Consider the following 17,082-nt stretch of genomic DNA (forward strand, 5'->3'; position numbering starts at 1 on the left):
GCAGCAGACTGAAGGTGGCTGCTGCTGTGCACAGGTATATAAAGGCTCAGAGCCTATTATGACACGCGCAGCCAGCGTTCCATTGCCACATTCCATCTACTGCAGGCAGGATACCTGGCTGGCTGAATGTCGCTGAGAAGCTCACAGAGACCGCCATAAGCAACAGTTTAACAGAATGCCACAGACTAATCAACCAAACTTTTTGGGTTGGGTTCTCTTTTATAGTCTGCAGGCATTAAATGAAAGAAGTCAGTGTTCCAGCAGAAGGAGACAACGTTTCAGAAAAGGCATTGTAGCAAACCAAAAAAGAAATTTTAAGCGCAGCAGAGTAACCAGCGCACATACCTGTTAGCTCAGGTGAGTTTAAAAGGCTGCTGTTGATAACAAGGGCATTTGCTAAATAGATGGTGTGTGTGCAACAATATACTGAAAGGTCAATTATATTGTGCAGCTTATCTCACCACCTGTAGTTATTTAGGTGAAAGCTCCAAAATGCTTGCCTAATATGTCTGTTTATCCAAAAGGAAGTAAAAAGGGAGAGCTAGAAAGATAGCATTGCATCACATTACATGGCAATGCAATGCACAGTTGCTGAAGTTGAACCAAAATGAGCTTGTAATCTGGCTTCTGCAACTTTGAACATGAAAAATCCAATGAGGAGAAGAAAAGCAGAGCCAAAGAGTCCATCCCAAAATCCGACAAACAAGCAAAATGAACAAAAAACATTGAATTCAATTCTTTCTGATTTTAGAAACTGCATTAAAGAAGGGGTGCACCGGTCCTGGAGATACTGCAATACCAGGTCAATGCGTGCAGTGGACAGAGCAAGCTCTTTTTCCATCTCCCTGTTCTAAAAATCCATTTAATATATGGTCCCCAGATAGGGGACGTATCAGATATTAAACTGATAAGAACAGATACTACACTTGATCTTAGCCAAAAGGCCGAGAAGCGATAACCAGAATTGGTTTCAAACTACGGAGCCACCCAAGGATCCTAAAAAGTCCATTTGTGGAGATGAGCTCCTGGACTCCCGTTAAGAAGACATGTTGTCAACCTCTAGATCCCTTACATGCCTGCACTTTTCGGCTTGCTGCTGCTGCAATCCACGCGTTTTAGATCTGCATAACTCCACCTCTTTAAACACAGCACCTTCACCCCCTGCTGTTCCCACCCGCCTCAACACCGTTGGAAGGGAGGAGAACCAATTAAGGCGGGGGGTGGGGTGGAATGAGCAGCTGTCTACCCTTAGCAGGAGGGCTCCTGATTACATACCTCTCCTGCTGCTGCTGCTGCTGGCTGTCCAGCAGCAGACTGAAGGTGGCTGCTGCTGTGCACAGGTATATAAAGGCTCAGAGCCTATTATGACACGCGCAGCCAGCGTTCCATTGCCACATTCCATCTACTGCAGGCAGGATACCTGGCTGGCTGAATGTCGCTGAGAAGCTCACAGAGACCGCCATAAGCAACAGTTTAACAGAATGCCACAGACTAATCAACCAAACTTTTTGGGTTGGGTTCTCTTTTATAGTCTGCAGGCATTAAATGAAAGAAGTCAGTGTTCCAGCAGAAGGAGACAACGTTTCAGAAAAGGCATTGTAGCAAACCAAAAAAGAAATTTTAAGCGCAGCAGAGTAACCAGCGCACATACCTGTTAGCTCAGGTGAGTTTAAAAGGCTGCTGTTGATAACAAGGGCATTTGCTAAATAGATGGTGTGTGTGCAACAATATACTGAAAGGTCAATTATATTGTGCAGCTTATCTCACCACCTGTAGTTATTTAGGTGAAAGCTCCAAAATGCTTGCCTAATATGTCTGTTTATCCAAAAGGAAGTAAAAAGGGAGAGCTAGAAAGATAGCATTGCATCACATTACATGGCAATGCAATGCACAGTTGCTGAAGTTGAACCAAAATGAGCTTGTAATCTGGCTTCTGCAACTTTGAACATGAAAAATCCAATGAGGAGAAGAAAAGCAGAGCCAAAGAGTCCATCCCAAAATCCGACAAACAAGCAAAATGAACAAAAAACATTGAATTCAATTCTTTCTGAATTTAGAAACTGCATTAAAGAAGGGGTGCACCGGTCCTGGAGATACTGCAATACCAGGTCAATGCGTGGAGTGGACAGAGCAAGCTCTTTTTCCATCTCCCTGTTCTAAAAATCCATTTAATATATGGTCCCCAGATAGGGGACGTATCAGATATTAAACTGATAAGAACAGATTTTTTTTTTTTTTTAATTTGGCTATCCCCTCACAGGGATAAAACCAGTTTTATTTAAAAATTACACAGATGTACAGAAATAAAAGCAACATTTTACATCATTACAAATTTTTATACATTGTCTCGAAACATACGAGACTTAAAAACATAAATTATTCAAATAGGATAAAAATTTGCATATATTCAAATTAATAAAATGTTACAAAAATTCAAAATGTGTTCCATACATTGACATCCCATTTTAGGGAGATATTTGGATTATTTTTTTTATCTAATAAAAAATATACATACATTTCACTTAAACAAAAACTAAAAACATCATTTAAAGACAATTCATCATGATTAAAAATTAAAATATTTCGGGCTTTCCAGAGAGCTATTTTGGCGCAATTTATTGTCTTCCATGCCATTATTTTTTGGTCTTTTGTTGGGCATTCCATAAGTCCATAAAGTATTGTGGTGTAGTTAAAGTCTTTGAGGTCTGCCACTTTTTCCATCAGAGGGAGCAATTTTCTCCAGAACGCTTTTGCAAAAGGACAAGTCCATAGTAGATGTTTCACTGATTCCTCCTCTTGACATCCGCTTCTTGGGCAAATGGCAGACCTCACGAGTCCTCTTCTATGTTGGAATGCCCGGCACGGAAGACATTGGTGTGCGCAGCTCCAAGCCAAATCTTTCTGTATATTAAAAAGATATTTTGCATTAATGACTTTCCATATATTCAATATTTGTTCATCATCATAGCGCTCAATGTTACATAACTCTTCATTTTTACAAAGACTTTTAATTAATTTCTTACTATTTTGTAGATCTCCCGCTTCTTTACCCCCTAAATTAAAATGAATCACTATTTTTTCTAAAATTAAATAATGCGTTGGCAGTTTAAAAGCATATGGAGATGATAAAACCGTTTCAAACCACCCAAACTTTCTCATAAAAAAACCAGTGTTATAACGCATAAAAAAGGACCAATAGTGATTTTTAAAAAGGGCATTAAAACAGAAGCAAAAAAATTTAATTAAAAGGAACCTACTAAAATCTGGAAAGTCTTTCCCACCTTTGAGCTTTGGTTTTGTTACAATTTCTCTTTTTAATTTCTCCATCTTAGAACTCCAGAAAAAAGTAAAACATGCTTTAGTGATCTTTTTTAAAATATTTACAGGGGGAGGGAAAACCAAACTCAAATACAATAAAAGAGGCAAAATGACCATTTTTATAATTAATACTTTACCCTCCATCGTTAATTTTCTCATATTCCACATACATATTTTCGTATTCACTTTCTGAGCTACCGCCTCCCAGTTATTTAGACCATTATTGGATTCACAGAAAGAAATACCTAAAATATTAATAGAGTCAGTTATTGGAATAAAAACATCGTGTAAAATCATCTCCCCAATATTTAAAATACTACTCTTATTAAAATTAACCTTAAAACCAGAAGCTGTACAAAAGGATTGGATCTGTTTGAGTGAGGTTTGTAGTGATGGTGCATCTCGGCAAAGGACCGCCACATCGTCCATGTAACCCACCACTTTTGTTTCTGTTCCTTTGCTTCCAGGTAGAGGGATACCACATATTTGTCTATCTCTACGGATTGCACATAAAAGTGGCTCAAGAGCACAAATAAAAAGTAGTGGGGACAGGGGGCACCCCTGTTTTACCCCTGATTTTAAAAAAACATCTTGTGTCTTAAAACCATTTACTAAAATCTTACTTGTGCAGTCCTTATAAAACGCTTTAAGAGATAATAAAAACCTTTCTGGTATGCCCATTTTTTCTAAAACCTTAAAAAGATAAAAATGAGAAATCTGATCAAAAGCTTTTTCGAAGTCAATTGATAAAATTGCCATCTTCCCTTTTCTGTTTTTAATGTCTTCAATACAGTCTTTAACAAGGTTTAGATTGTCCCAGATACTGCGCTCAGGCACACCACATACTTGGTTTGAGTGGATTATTTTTCCTATAATTTTTTTAAGGCGGTTTGCACAAATTTTTGCCATTATTTTATAGTCACAGTTTAGTAGGGTTATAGGTCTCCAGTTTTTTAAGTCTGTCTTATCACCTTTCTTATATAATAATGAGACCTCCCCTTTTTTCCAGGATTTTAATAAAACCTTATCATTAAAAACTTCAGTAAAAACATAAAACAGATCCTCTTTTAAAATATCATAAAATTTTACATAAAACTCTATAGGAATACCGTCTGATCCAGGGACTTTTCCAATTTTAAAACTTTTTATGGTTTGTAAAATTTCTTCTTCTGTTATGTTTTGTGATAAAAACTCTTGGGAGGCGGTATCTAAAACAGATGTTATTTCTTCTAGAGAATTTTGCATTCTATTTTCATCTATTGTTTTATCATTAAAAAGATTAAAATAGTAACCATGTACCTTTTCCAAAATTTTTCCCATATTTTTCTCTCCATCTATATCTTCAATTACTGTTTTTTTCTCTCTAATTTTTTTAAAAAAATATCTAGAACATTTTTCGTCTTCCTCCACATGTTTTATTCTGGAGCGGAAAATGAGCTCTTTCCCTTTTTGTTCTAGTGATTTTGTTATTTCTTCTTTCAGTATTTTAATATCTTTTTCTACTTCTAGACCATTTTCTCTAAGTTTATATAAGGTCTGTAACCGGGTATTTAAATTATTATATAATTCTAGCTTTTCTTTTGCTTTATATATGCTTTTCTTAATAAAAAAATCTTTTATTTTTTTTTTCATTTTATCCCACCAGGCACTTATAGGGACATTTACATCTTTCTTCCTCCTGCAGTTTTTATAAAATTCAATAAAATCCGATAAAATCTTAGAATCATTTAAAAGGGATACATTCATTTTCCAAGTTTTTTTCCCACATTTTTTATTAGCATTAATTTTTACACTAAAAGATAAAAATTTATGATCTGAGAAGATATTATCGTGGGTTTCGCATTTATCAGGTAAAATTTGTTCTGAACCGAATATAAAATCTATTCTTGAACTGCAATTTAAATTGCTCCAGGTAAAGCCGGCCTCTACTGAACTAGTCTTGTTGCATTCTTTATAAATATCAACAAGTCTAAAATCACTTAAAATATTACTTAACATACCAGAAGTTTTATCATAGTTTCTACTTACGGCTGTAGAGCGCCGACTTTCACCCTTTAAAATACAATTAAAATCACCTGCCAAGATAAAAGGTTCAGAGGTATTAATAAATAATGGTAAAATCTCTAACATGTCAGCTCTTTCATTTTTATCTGGGGACCCATAAAAATTTAAAAATTGCCATTTTACACCATTAATAAAAGCTTTAACTAATAACATACGACCTGGTAAAATCTCTTGGATAAAATCAATTTGAACGTTTCCCTTAAAAAGTATAGCTATCCCTGCTGATCCGGTAACATTTGACCCGGACCACACTGATGGGCCACATTTCCAATCCTCTTTGTATTTTTTGTAGGATACTGTGTGCGGGATATTGCATTCCTGTAAAAAGAAGACGGAAGCCGTAAGACAAGTTAAAAAATTAAATAATGTTACTCTTCTGGTTTTTGATTTTAGACCCCTCACATTGAGGGAAATGCCCTTAAGTTCTGCCATTGGAGGAAAGTAAAAAAATTATATAAAACAGAAATACGGAACTTACTTCCTATCCGCTGAACCGGCCAGACCACTTACGCTCGAGCTACTTCCCTCGTCCGAATTTATCGTAAGTAAGGACTCCATGGAGGAGGAACTTGACTCACCAAGACAATGACCCAACGCTACATGTGAGTAGCTTGGGAGACAACTAAGCGGAACAGCACCCTGGGTCTCCATGGGCTGGCCATTCAGATCCTTATCAGGTGGGTCCCCAGGTGGCTCCCCTGCACCCAGGGGAGGCCGACACACAGGGGAAGGTTGTGCACAAGGCAATGTACCCAAGCTCACGGAGCTGGCAAGGCCCGGCTCCCCACCGGGGTCAGCAGGGTCCGGGACCTTTGGGGGACCAACGTCCACCTCCCCACCAGGAGATGTGTCCATCTGATCCCCATCAGCCGCTCCATTCGAACCATCTTTCTTCCCTCTTTTCTTTTTATGGGGACCCACCGTAGTCCAGTTAGCCTCAGACTCAGGCCCAGGAAACCCAGTTTTTGCCTCGGGCTCGGTGTCAACCTTCTGCCGGTCTCTTTTGGTTTTACCGATCATGCCCTTTTGTTCCTTTTCTGCCTTTCTTTTAGCCTCCCTGTTGTCTTGGTGCCAAACTTTTCCTCACTGCTTGGGAGTTACCCTTCATTACCTCTGAGCTTTCCTCATCACTCGAATCGCCCTCTTTGCTCGCTGAGGCTCCAGGTTGTTGTTCCTCCTCCTGAGGGGTGGTCTGACCTGTTGGTTCATTTTCGGATGTCCTGGCCTTTTCCTTCCGTCTCTGTTCGGCCTCCCAGAACCTATGTGGGCATGAAAAATAAAAATGACCAGGTTTTTGGCAGAAATTACATTTTTTATCATGAGGACATTCTTTGGTGTCATGTTCTGTACTAGCACAGTTTCTACAGGTTGCCTCACAGTCATCCTTAAAATGGCCATATTTTCCACAGTTTCTACAAAAGGGTGGCATACCAGAAAAAAAGAAGTCTCCATTTGAGGAACCTATTTTAAAACGTGCAGGAGGGAGTTTCACACCGCCTGGGAAATTAGGGTCTCTTTCACATGTTACTAGAAATTTCCATTTGGACGTCCATATGTGAAACTCATTAAGTACTTTCCCTATACATTTTACACTTTTAAAGTACATTGCAAGAAAACATGTTAGTTCCACTGAAGTAACGAAAGGAGAAAATACTTTAAGGATTACCATTTTTACCTCATCCAGGACGTGCTCGATAACTTGTATCCCTTTTAGAATAGGATTGTTTTTTGCCTTTCTGGCTCTTACCAGGACATCCTGAAAAATGCCTTCCCCGGTGAAGGTGATGTCATAATCGCCACGCCTCGGATAATCCTGGATAGAGAGAATCTCATTCTTCTGCACATGAAAGAGCCCTTCAAGCACGTCCTGGACTACATACCGCAATTTTCTTTCATCACTTCCGCCCTCTGTGAAATGAATACGGATAGTGTTTTTAAGCCTCGCATAGTGAGGCACGAGGTTGGGGTCAACCTCCATGGTAGCGCAACAAGAAAAAGCAAATCGCAAACCGCTTGCAATCTGCGCCTTTCAGAGTTCTGTAAACAAAAACACCTGAGAGGCTGGGGGGGATCGCAACCCGTTACCCTGGGACTAAGCCCTCTCCCAATAGCAGCAGGCAGGGGAGCCCACCGAAGTGGGTCACCCTGCAAGGCCGAGGAGAGGGGTACCCGAGTACCTTCTGAACCACAGTCGCCTGTACAAGACACTTGACCGCAGCCAAAAGGCCGAGAAGCGATAACCAGAATTGGTTTCAAACTACGGAGCCACCCAAGGATCCTAAAAAGTCCATTTGTGGAGATGAGCTCCTGGACTCCCGTTAAGAAGACATGTTGTCAACCTCTAGATCCCTTACATGCCTGCACTTTTCGGCTTGCTGCTGCTGCAATCCACGCGTTTTAGATCTGCATAACTCCACCTCTTTAAACACAGCACCTTCACCCCCTGCTGTTCCCACCCGCCTCAACACCGTTGGAAGGGAGGAGAACCAATTAAGGCGGGGGGTGGGGTGGAACGAGCAGCTGTCTACCCTTAGCAGGAGGGCTCCTGATTACATACCTCTCCTGCTGCTGCTGCTGCTGGCTGTCCAGCAGCAGACTGAAGGTGGCTGCTGCTGTGCACAGGTATATAAAGGCTCAGAGCCTATTATGACACGCGCAGCCAGCGTTCCATTGCCACATTCCATCTACTGCAGGCAGGATACCTGGCTGGCTGAATGTCGCTGAGAAGCTCACAGAGACCGCCATAAGCAACAGTTTAACAGAATGCCACAGACTAATCAACCAAACTTTTTGGGTTGGGTTCTCTTTTATAGTCTGCAGGCATTAAATGAAAGAAGTCAGTGTTCCAGCAGAAGGAGACAACGTTTCAGAAAAGGCATTGTAGCAAACCAAAAAAGAAATTTTAAGCGCAGCAGAGTAACCAGCGCACATACCTGTTAGCTCAGGTGAGTTTAAAAGGCTGCTGTTGATAACAAGGGCATTTGCTAAATAGATGGTGTGTGTGCAACAATATACTGAAAGGTCAATTATATTGTGCAGCTTATCTCACCACCTGTAGTTATTTAGGTGAAAGCTCCAAAATGCTTGCCTAATATGTCTGTTTATCCAAAAGGAAGTAAAAAGGGAGAGCTAGAAAGATAGCATTGCATCACATTACATGGCAATGCAATGCACAGTTGCTGAAGTTGAACCAAAATGAGCTTGTAATCTGGCTTCTGCAACTTTGAACATGAAAAATCCAATGAGGAGAAGAAAAGCAGAGCCAAAGAGTCCATCCCAAAATCCGACAAACAAGCAAAATGAACAAAAAACATTGAATTCAATTCTTTCTGATTTTAGAAACTGCATTAAAGAAGGGGTGCACCGGTCCTGGAGATACTGCAATACCAGGTCAATGCGTGGAGTGGACAGAGCAAGCTCTTTTTCCATCTCCCTGTTCTAAAAATCCATTTAATATATGGTCCCCAGATAGGGGACGTATCAGATATTAAACTGATAAGAACAGATACTACACTTGATCTTAGCCAAAAGGCCGAGAAGCGATAACCAGAATTGGTTTCAAACTACGGAGCCACCCAAGGATCCTAAAAAGTCCATTTGTGGAGATGAGCTCCTGGACTCCCGTTAAGAAGACATGTTGTCAACCTCTAGATCCCTTACATGCCTGCACTTTTCGGCTTGCTGCTGCTGCAATCCACGCGTTTTAGAGCTGCATAACTCCACCTCTTTAAACACAGCACCTTCACCCCCTGCTGTTCCCACCCGCCTCAACACCGTTGGAAGGGAGGAGAACCAATTAAGGCGGGGGGTGGGGTGGAACGAGCAGCTGTCTACCCTTAGCAGGAGGGCTCCTGATTACATACCTCTCCTGCTGCTGCTGCTGCTGGCTGTCCAGCAGCAGACTGAAGGTGGCTGCTGCTGTGCACAGGTATATAAAGGCTCAGAGCCTATTATGACACGCGCAGCCAGCGTTCCATTGCCACATTCCATCTACTGCAGGCAGGATACCTGGCTGGCTGAATGTCGCTGAGAAGCTCACAGAGACCGCCATAAGCAACAGTTTAACAGAATGCCACAGACTAATCAACCAAACTTTTTGGGTTGGGTTCTCTTTTATAGTCTGCAGGCATTAAATGAAAGAAGTCAGTGTTCCAGCAGAAGGAGACAACGTTTCAGAAAAGGCATTGTAGCAAACCAAAAAATAAATTTTAAGCGCAGCAGAGTAACCAGCGCACATACCTGTTAGCTCAGGTGAGTTTAAAAGGCTGCTGTTGATAACAAGGGCATTTGCTAAATAGATGGTGTGTGTGCAACAATATACTGAAAGGTCAATTATATTGTGCAGCTTATCTCACCACCTGTAGTTATTTAGGTGAAAGCTCCAAAATGCTTGCCTAATATGTCTGTTTATCCAAAAGGAAGTAAAAAGGGAGAGCTAGAAAGATAGCATTGCATCACATTACATGGCAATGCAATGCACAGTTGCTGAAGTTGAACCAAAATGAGCTTGTAATCTGGCTTCTGCAACTTTGAACATGAAAAATCCAATGAGGAGAAGAAGAGCAGAGCCAAAGAGTCCATCCCAAAATCCGACAAACAAGCAAAATGAACAAAAAACATTGAATTCAATTCTTTCTGATTTTAGAAACTGCATTAAAGAAGGGGTGCACCGGTCCTGGAGATACTGCAATACCAGGTCAATGCGTGGAGTGGACAGAGCAAGCTCTTTTTCCATCTCCCTGTTCTAAAAATCCATTTAATATATGGTCCCCAGATAGGGGACGTATCAGATATTAAACTGATAAGAACAGATACTACACTTGATCTTAGCCAAAAGGCCGAGAAGCGATAACCAGAATTGGTTTCAAACTACGGAGCCACCCAAGGATCCTAAAAAGTCCATTTGTGGAGATGAGCTCCTGGACTCCCGTTAAGAAGACATGTTGTCAACCTCTAGATCCCTTACATGCCTGCACTTTTCGGCTTGCTGCTGCTGCAATCCACGCGTTTTAGATCTGCATAACTCCACCTCTTTAAACACAGCACCTTCACCCCCTGCTGTTCCCACCCGCCTCAACACCGTTGGAAGGGAGGAGAACCAATTAAGGCGGGGGGTGGGGTGGAACGAGCAGCTGTCTACCCTTAGCAGGAGGGCTCCTGATTACATACCTCTCCTGCTGCTGCTGCTGCTGGCTGTCCAGCAGCAGACTGAAGGTGGCTGCTGCTGTGCACAGGTATATAAAGGCTCAGAGCCTATTATGACACGCGCAGCCAGCGTTCCATTGCCACATTCCATCTACTGCAGGCAGGATACCTGGCTGGCTGAATGTCGCTGAGAAGCTCACAGAGACCGCCATAAGCAACAGTTTAACAGAATGCCACAGACTAATCAACCAAACTTTTTGGGTTGGGTTCTCTTTTATAGTCTGCAGGCATTAAATGAAAGAAGTCAGTGTTCCAGCAGAAGGAGACAACGTTTCAGAAAAGGCATTGTAGCAAACCAAAAAAGAAATTTTAAGCGCAGCAGAGTAACCAGCGCACATACCTGTTAGCTCTGGTGAGTTTAAAAGGCTGCTGTTGATAACAAGGGCATTTGCTAAATAGATGGTGTGTGTGCAACAATATACTGAAAGGTCAATTATATTGTGCAGCTTATCTCACCACCTGTAGTTATTTAGGTGAAAGCTCCAAAATGCTTGCCTAATATGTCTGTTTATCCAAAAGGAAGTAAAAAGGGAGAGCTAGAAAGATAGCATTGCATCACATTACATGGCAATGCAATGCACAGTTGCTGAAGTTGAACCAAAATGAGCTTGTAATCTGGCTTCTGCAACTTTGAACATGAAAAATCCAATGAGGAGAAGAAAAGCAGAGCCAAAGAGTCCATCCCAAAATCCGACAAACAAGCAAAATGAACAAAAAACATTGAATTCAATTCTTTCTGATTTTAGAAACTGCATTAAAGAAGGGGTGCACCGGTCCTGGAGATACTGCAATACCAGGTCAATGCGTGGAGTGGACAGAGCAAGCTCTTTTTCCATCTCCCTGTTCTAAAAATCCATTTAATATATGGTCCCCAGATAGGGGACGTATCAGATATTAAACTGATAAGAACAGATACTACACTTGATCTTAGCCAAAAGGCCGAGAAGCGGTAAACAGAATTGGTTTCAAACTACGGAGCCACCCAAGGATCCTAAAAAGTCCTTTTGTGGAGATGAGCTCCTGGACTCCCGTTAAGAAGACATGTTGTCAACCTCTAGATCCCTTACATGCCTGCACTTTTCGGCTTGCTGCTGCTGCAATCCACGCGTTTTAGATCTGCATAACTCCACCTCTTTAAACACAGCACCTTCACCCCCTGCTGTTCCCACCCGCCTCAACACCGTTGGAAGGGAGGAGAACCAATTAAGGCGGGGGGTGGGGTGGAACGAGCAGCTGTCTACCCTTAGCAGGAGGGCTCCTGATTACATACCTCTCCTGCTGCTGCTGCTGCTGGCTGTCCAGCAGCAGACTGAAGGTGGCTGCTGCTGTGCACAGGTATATAAAGGCTCAGAGCCTATTATGACACGCGCAGCCAGCGTTCCATTGCCACACTCCATCTACTGCAGGCAGGATACCTGGCTGGCTGAATGTCGCTGAGAAGCTCACAGAGACCGCCATAAGCAACAGTTTAACAGAATGCCACAGACTAATCAACCAAACTTTTTGGGTTGGGTTCTCTTTTATAGTCTGCAGGCATTAAATGAAAGAAGTCAGTGTTCCAGCAGAAGGAGACAACGTTTCAGAAAAGGCATTGTAGCAAACCAAAAAAGAAATTTTAAGCGCAGCAGAGTAACCAGCGCACATACCTGTTAGCTCAGGTGAGTTTAAAAGGCTGCTGTTGATAACAAGGGCATTTGCTAAATAGATGGTGTGTGTGCAACAATATACTGAAAGGTCAATTATATTGTGCAGCTTATCTCACCACCTGTAGTTATTTAGGTGAAAGCTCCAAAATGCTTGCCTAATATGTCTGTTTATCCAAAAGGAAGTAAAAAGGGAGAGCTAGAAAGATAGCATTGCATCACATTACATGGCAATGCAATGCACAGTTGCTGAAGTTGAACCAAAATGAGCTTGTAATCTGGCTTCTGCAACTTTGAACATGAAAAATCCAATGAGGAGAAGAAAAGCAGAGCCAAAGAGTCCATCCCAAAATCCGACAAACAAGCAAAATGAACAAAAAACATTGAATTCAATTCTTTCTGATTTTAGAAACTGCATTAAAGAAGGGGTGCACCGGTCCTGGAGATACTGCAATACCAGGTCAATGCGTGGAGTGGACAGAGCAAGCTCTTTTTCCATCTCCCTGTTCTAAAAATCCATTTAATATATGGTCCCCAGATAGGGGACGTATCAGATATTAAACTGATAAGAACAGATACTACACTTGATCTTAGCCAAAAGGCCGAGAAGCGATAACCAGAATTGGTTTCAAACTACGGAGCCACCCAAGGATCCTAAAAAGTCCATTTGTGGAGATGAGCTCCTGGACTCCCGTTAAGAAGACATGTTGTCAACCTCTAGATCCCTTACATGCCTGCACTTTTCGGCTTGCTGCTGCTGCAATCCACGCGTTTTAGATCTGCATAACTCCACCTCTTTAAACACAGCACCTTCACCCCCTGCTGTTCCCACCCGCCTCAACACCGTTGGAAGGGAGGAGAACCAATTAAGGTGGGGGGTGGGGTGGAACGAGCAGCTGTCTACCCTTAGCAGGAGGGCTCCTGATTACATACCTCTCCTGCCGCTGCTGCTGCTGGCTGTCCAGCAGCAGACTGAAGGTGGCTGCTGCTGTGCACAGGTATATAAAGGCTCAGAGCCTATTATGACACGCGCAGCCAGCGTTCCATTGCCACATTCCATCTACTGCAGGCAGGATACCTGGCTGGCTGAATGTCGCTGAGAAGCTCACAGAGACCGCCATAAGCAACAGTTTAACAGAATGCCACAGACTAATCAACCAAATTTTTTGGGTTGGGTTCTCTTTTATAGTCTGCAGGCATTAAATGAAAGAAGTCAGTGTTCCAGCAGAAGGAGACAACGTTTCAGAAAAGGCATTGTAGCAAACCAAAAAAGAAATTTTAAGCGCAGCAGAGTAACCAGCGCACATACCTGTTAGCTCAGGTGAGTTTAAAAGGCTGCTGTTGATAACAAGGGCATTTGCTAAATAGATGGTGTGTGTGCAACAATATACTGAAAGGTCAATTGTATTGTGCAGCTTATCTCACCACCTGTAGTTATTTAGGTGAAAGCTCCAAAATGCTTGCCTAATATGTCTGTTTATCCAAAAGGAAGTAAAAAGGGAGAGCTAGAAAGATAGCATTGCATCACATTACATGGCAATGCAATGCACAGTTGCTGAAGTTGAACCAAAATGAGCTTGTAATCTGGCTTCTGCAACTTTGAACATGAAAAATCCAATGAGGAGAAGAAAAGCAGAGCCAAAGAGTCCATCCCAAAATCCGACAAACAAGCAAAATGAACAAAAAACATTGAATTCAATTCTTTCTGATTTTAGAAACTGCATTAAAGAAGGGGTGCACCGGTCCTGGAGATACTGCAATACCAGGTCAATGCGTGGAGTGGACAGAGCAAGCTCTTTTTCCATCTCCCTGTTCTAAAAATCCATTTAATATATGGTCCCCAGATAGGGGACGTATCAGATATTAAACTGATAAGAACAGATACTACACTTGATCTTAGCCAAAAGGCCGAGAAGCGATAACCAGAATTGGTTTCAAACTACGGAGCCACCCAAGGATCCTAAAAAGTCCATTTGTGGAGATGAGCTCCTGGACTCCCGTTAAGAAGACATGTTGTCAACCTCTAGATCCCTTACATGCCTGCACTTTTCGGCTTGCTGCTGCTGCAATCCACGCGTTTTAGATCTGCATAACTCCACCTCTTTAAACACAGCACCTTCACCCCCTGCTGTTCCCACCCGCCTCAACACCGTTGGAAGGGAGGAGAACCAATTAAGGCGGGGGGTGGGGTGGAACGAGCAGCTGTCTACCCTTAGCAGGAGGGCTCCTGATTACATACCTCTCCTGCTGCTGCTGCTGCTGGCTATCCAGCAGCAGACTGAAGGTGGCTGTTGCTGTGCACAGGTATATAAAGGCTCAGAGCCTATTATGACACGCGCAGCCAGCGTTCCATTGCCACATTCCATCTACTGCAGGCAGGATACCTGGCTGGCTGAATGTCGCTGAGAAGCTCACAGAGACCGCCATAAGCAACAGTTTAACAGAATGCCACAGACTAATCAACCAAACTTTTTGGGTTGGGTTCTCTTTTATAGTCTGCAGGCATTAAATGAAAGAAGTCAGTGTTCCAGCAGAAGGAGACAACGTTTCAGAAAAGGCATTGTAGCAAACCAAAAAAGAAATTTTAAGCGCAGCAGAGTAACCAGCGCACATACCTGTTAGCTCAGGTGAGTTTAAAAGGCTGCTGTTGATAACAAGGGCATTTGCTAAATAGATGGTGTGTGTGCAACAATATACTGAAAGGTCAATTATATTGTGCAGCTTATCTCACCACCTGTAGTTATTTAGGTGAAAGCTCCAAAATGCTTGCCTAATATGTCTGTTTATCCAAAAGGAAGTAAAAAGGGAGAGCTAGAAAGATAGCATTGCATCACATTACATGGCAATGCAATGCACAGTTGCTGAAGTTGAACCAAAATGAGCTTGTAATCTGGCTTCTGCAACTTTGAACATGAAAAATCCAATGAGGAGAAGAAAAGCAGAGCCAAAGAGTCCATCCCAAAATCCGACAAACAAGCAAAATGAACAAAAAACATTGAATTCAATTCTTTCTGATTTTAGAAACTGCATTAAAGAAGGGGTGCACCGGTCCTGGAGATACTGCAATACCAGGTCAATGCGTGGAGTGGACAGAGCAAGCTCTTTTTCCATCTCCCTGTTCTAAAAATCCATTTAATATATGGTCCCCAGATAGGGGACGTATCAGATATTAAACTGATAAGAACAGATTTTTTTTGATTGAATATATCTTTTATTAGCACAAAAAATAAGTTAACAGACAGTGTACAGTGCCGCAGCCCAGTACACACAGAATTCTACATCATATTTACATAGCATGAGGATACGACGCACTAACTAGACACATCACACCCCTATGCTACACAAAACACTCAATCTGAAAGAAAAAGCATGTCAATCAATACAGTACGACGAACCGTGATAAGGGATGGGGATTGGGAAAAAGGGGATGGGGAGGGGAAAATCACAGGCCCGAAGCTTTATTGAAAGACAAGACACATAAGGGGAGAGGGGGAGGAGGGGTTTAGTCCTCATCCTCGTCCTCCGGACTGTCCACGATGGAATAGTCTCTGAGCAGGCTGTGGATCAGCCTGCGGCAGTCCTGGATGGACATCCTCTCCCTCCTCAAGATGAGCCGGTTCCTGGCGACCCAAACGGCATCCTTGAAGCAGTTCATAAGGCGCCAAGCCTCCTGGATGGCTCCGACGGTATGAACCCCAGGGAAGAGTCCGTAAAACACAGAATGGTGCGATAGGCTCGCCCTGGGGACAGAGTTCCTCAGGTCGTCCTCAAGGGCAGTCAACAGGCGCTGTGCAAATCCGCAGTCCCAAAAAGTGTGCAAAGATGTTTCCTCCACGAAGGGGCACCTTGGGCAGTACCGGGTCTTGCACAGGTTCCGGGCATGCATGAATGACCGGACGGGCAGTCCGCCCTGAATCGCCATCCACGACAAGTCCTTGTGCCCGTTGGTCAGCCTGTCAGACGACACATTTGTCCACACAGTCTCCAGCGTGTCCTGGTGAAGTCCTGTGATGTTCTCCACGTCATCCTTGGCTCTGATGAGCTTGTGGATAGTTTTGGGCTTCCACAAGTCGGGCTTGAGTCCCTCCAGTTGATGTTCCCCCACAAATCGAACGACGTCTCCGTAGAACCATGGCGTCGTCCAGTTGTAGGGGAAGGAGCTGTCCCACTTGTCCCAGCCGAGTCGCCTCCAAAGAGGAAGCAGGAAGAAGCGAGACATGGACCTGCCCGCGGAGCCATTCTTGACTTGCAAAGTCCGGCGGACACAATCACACACAAAAGAGGATCGCAGGAGGGTGGGGATATCTGGAACGCCCTTCCCACCCTTGCGAGGCTCCTTGTACATGACGGCCCGCCTGACTCTGTCCATCTTGGATCCCCAGACAAAGTGAAACACTGTCCTGGTAATGGCCCTGCACACAGTGACGTGTGGGGGCCAGGCCTGCGCCGTGTACTGCAAGACGGGCAGGACCTCATTACGCAGGACGAGTGCCTTACCCTCACAAGTGAGGTGTCTGAGGCTCCAGAGTCCGATCCGTTGCTTCACCTTGGCCAAGCGTTCTTGCCAGGACTTGAGGGCCGCTCCTTCCTTCCCGAACCAGACTCCCAGCACCTTGAGGAAATCCGGTTGAATGTTGAAGGGGAAGGGGGCGGAGGAGGCCGGCTGCCAATCCCCGAAGAGCATGGCTTCCGACTTCCTGCAGTTGACTTTGGCCCCTGAAGCCCGGCCGAACCTCTCACACGTCTGGACGAGGGCGTCGACTGAACCACGATCAGCGCAGAAGACGGTGACGTCGTCCATGTAGAGCGAGCACTTGACCTCGTGTCGTCCCGGACCCGGTGCGGTGATCCC

The 17,082-nt window shown here is 43.3% G+C and overlaps 8 non-coding genes across 8 annotated transcripts; all 8 read right to left on the bottom strand.

Annotated features, from left to right (window-relative positions):
• Window positions 1-765: 765 nt before the first annotated feature.
• On the bottom strand, window positions 766-956 carry LOC141234039 (U2 spliceosomal RNA). Its single transcript, XR_012300061.1, has one exon. It is a non-coding gene; the product is annotated as a U2 spliceosomal RNA (small nuclear RNA).
• A 1,115-nt stretch (window positions 957-2,071) lies between these two features.
• Window positions 2,072-2,264, bottom strand: LOC141234093 (U2 spliceosomal RNA). Its single transcript, XR_012300104.1, has one exon. It is a non-coding gene; the product is annotated as a U2 spliceosomal RNA (small nuclear RNA).
• Window positions 2,265-8,735: 6,471 nt separating this feature from the next.
• On the bottom strand, window positions 8,736-8,926 carry LOC141234137 (U2 spliceosomal RNA). Its single transcript, XR_012300126.1, has one exon. It is a non-coding gene; the product is annotated as a U2 spliceosomal RNA (small nuclear RNA).
• A 1,115-nt stretch (window positions 8,927-10,041) lies between these two features.
• On the bottom strand, window positions 10,042-10,232 carry LOC141234139 (U2 spliceosomal RNA). Its single transcript, XR_012300128.1, has one exon. It is a non-coding gene; the product is annotated as a U2 spliceosomal RNA (small nuclear RNA).
• A 1,115-nt stretch (window positions 10,233-11,347) lies between these two features.
• On the bottom strand, window positions 11,348-11,538 carry LOC141234000 (U2 spliceosomal RNA). The gene has a single exon (XR_012300023.1). It is a non-coding gene; the product is annotated as a U2 spliceosomal RNA (small nuclear RNA).
• Window positions 11,539-12,653: 1,115 nt separating this feature from the next.
• LOC141234140 (U2 spliceosomal RNA) lies at window positions 12,654-12,844 on the bottom strand. The gene has a single exon (XR_012300129.1). It is a non-coding gene; the product is annotated as a U2 spliceosomal RNA (small nuclear RNA).
• Window positions 12,845-13,959: 1,115 nt separating this feature from the next.
• LOC141234141 (U2 spliceosomal RNA) lies at window positions 13,960-14,150 on the bottom strand. The gene has a single exon (XR_012300130.1). It is a non-coding gene; the product is annotated as a U2 spliceosomal RNA (small nuclear RNA).
• A 1,115-nt stretch (window positions 14,151-15,265) lies between these two features.
• On the bottom strand, window positions 15,266-15,460 carry LOC141234066 (U2 spliceosomal RNA). Its single transcript, XR_012300086.1, has one exon. It is a non-coding gene; the product is annotated as a U2 spliceosomal RNA (small nuclear RNA).
• Window positions 15,461-17,082: the final 1,622 nt, after the last annotated feature.

Source organism: Phyllobates terribilis, unplaced genomic scaffold (assembly GCF_046119375.1).
Source record: "Phyllobates terribilis strain yellow unplaced genomic scaffold, ASM4611937v1 Scaffold_629__1_contigs__length_933511, whole genome shotgun sequence".
NCBI classification, from domain to species: Eukaryota; Metazoa; Chordata; class Amphibia; order Anura; family Dendrobatidae; genus Phyllobates; species Phyllobates terribilis.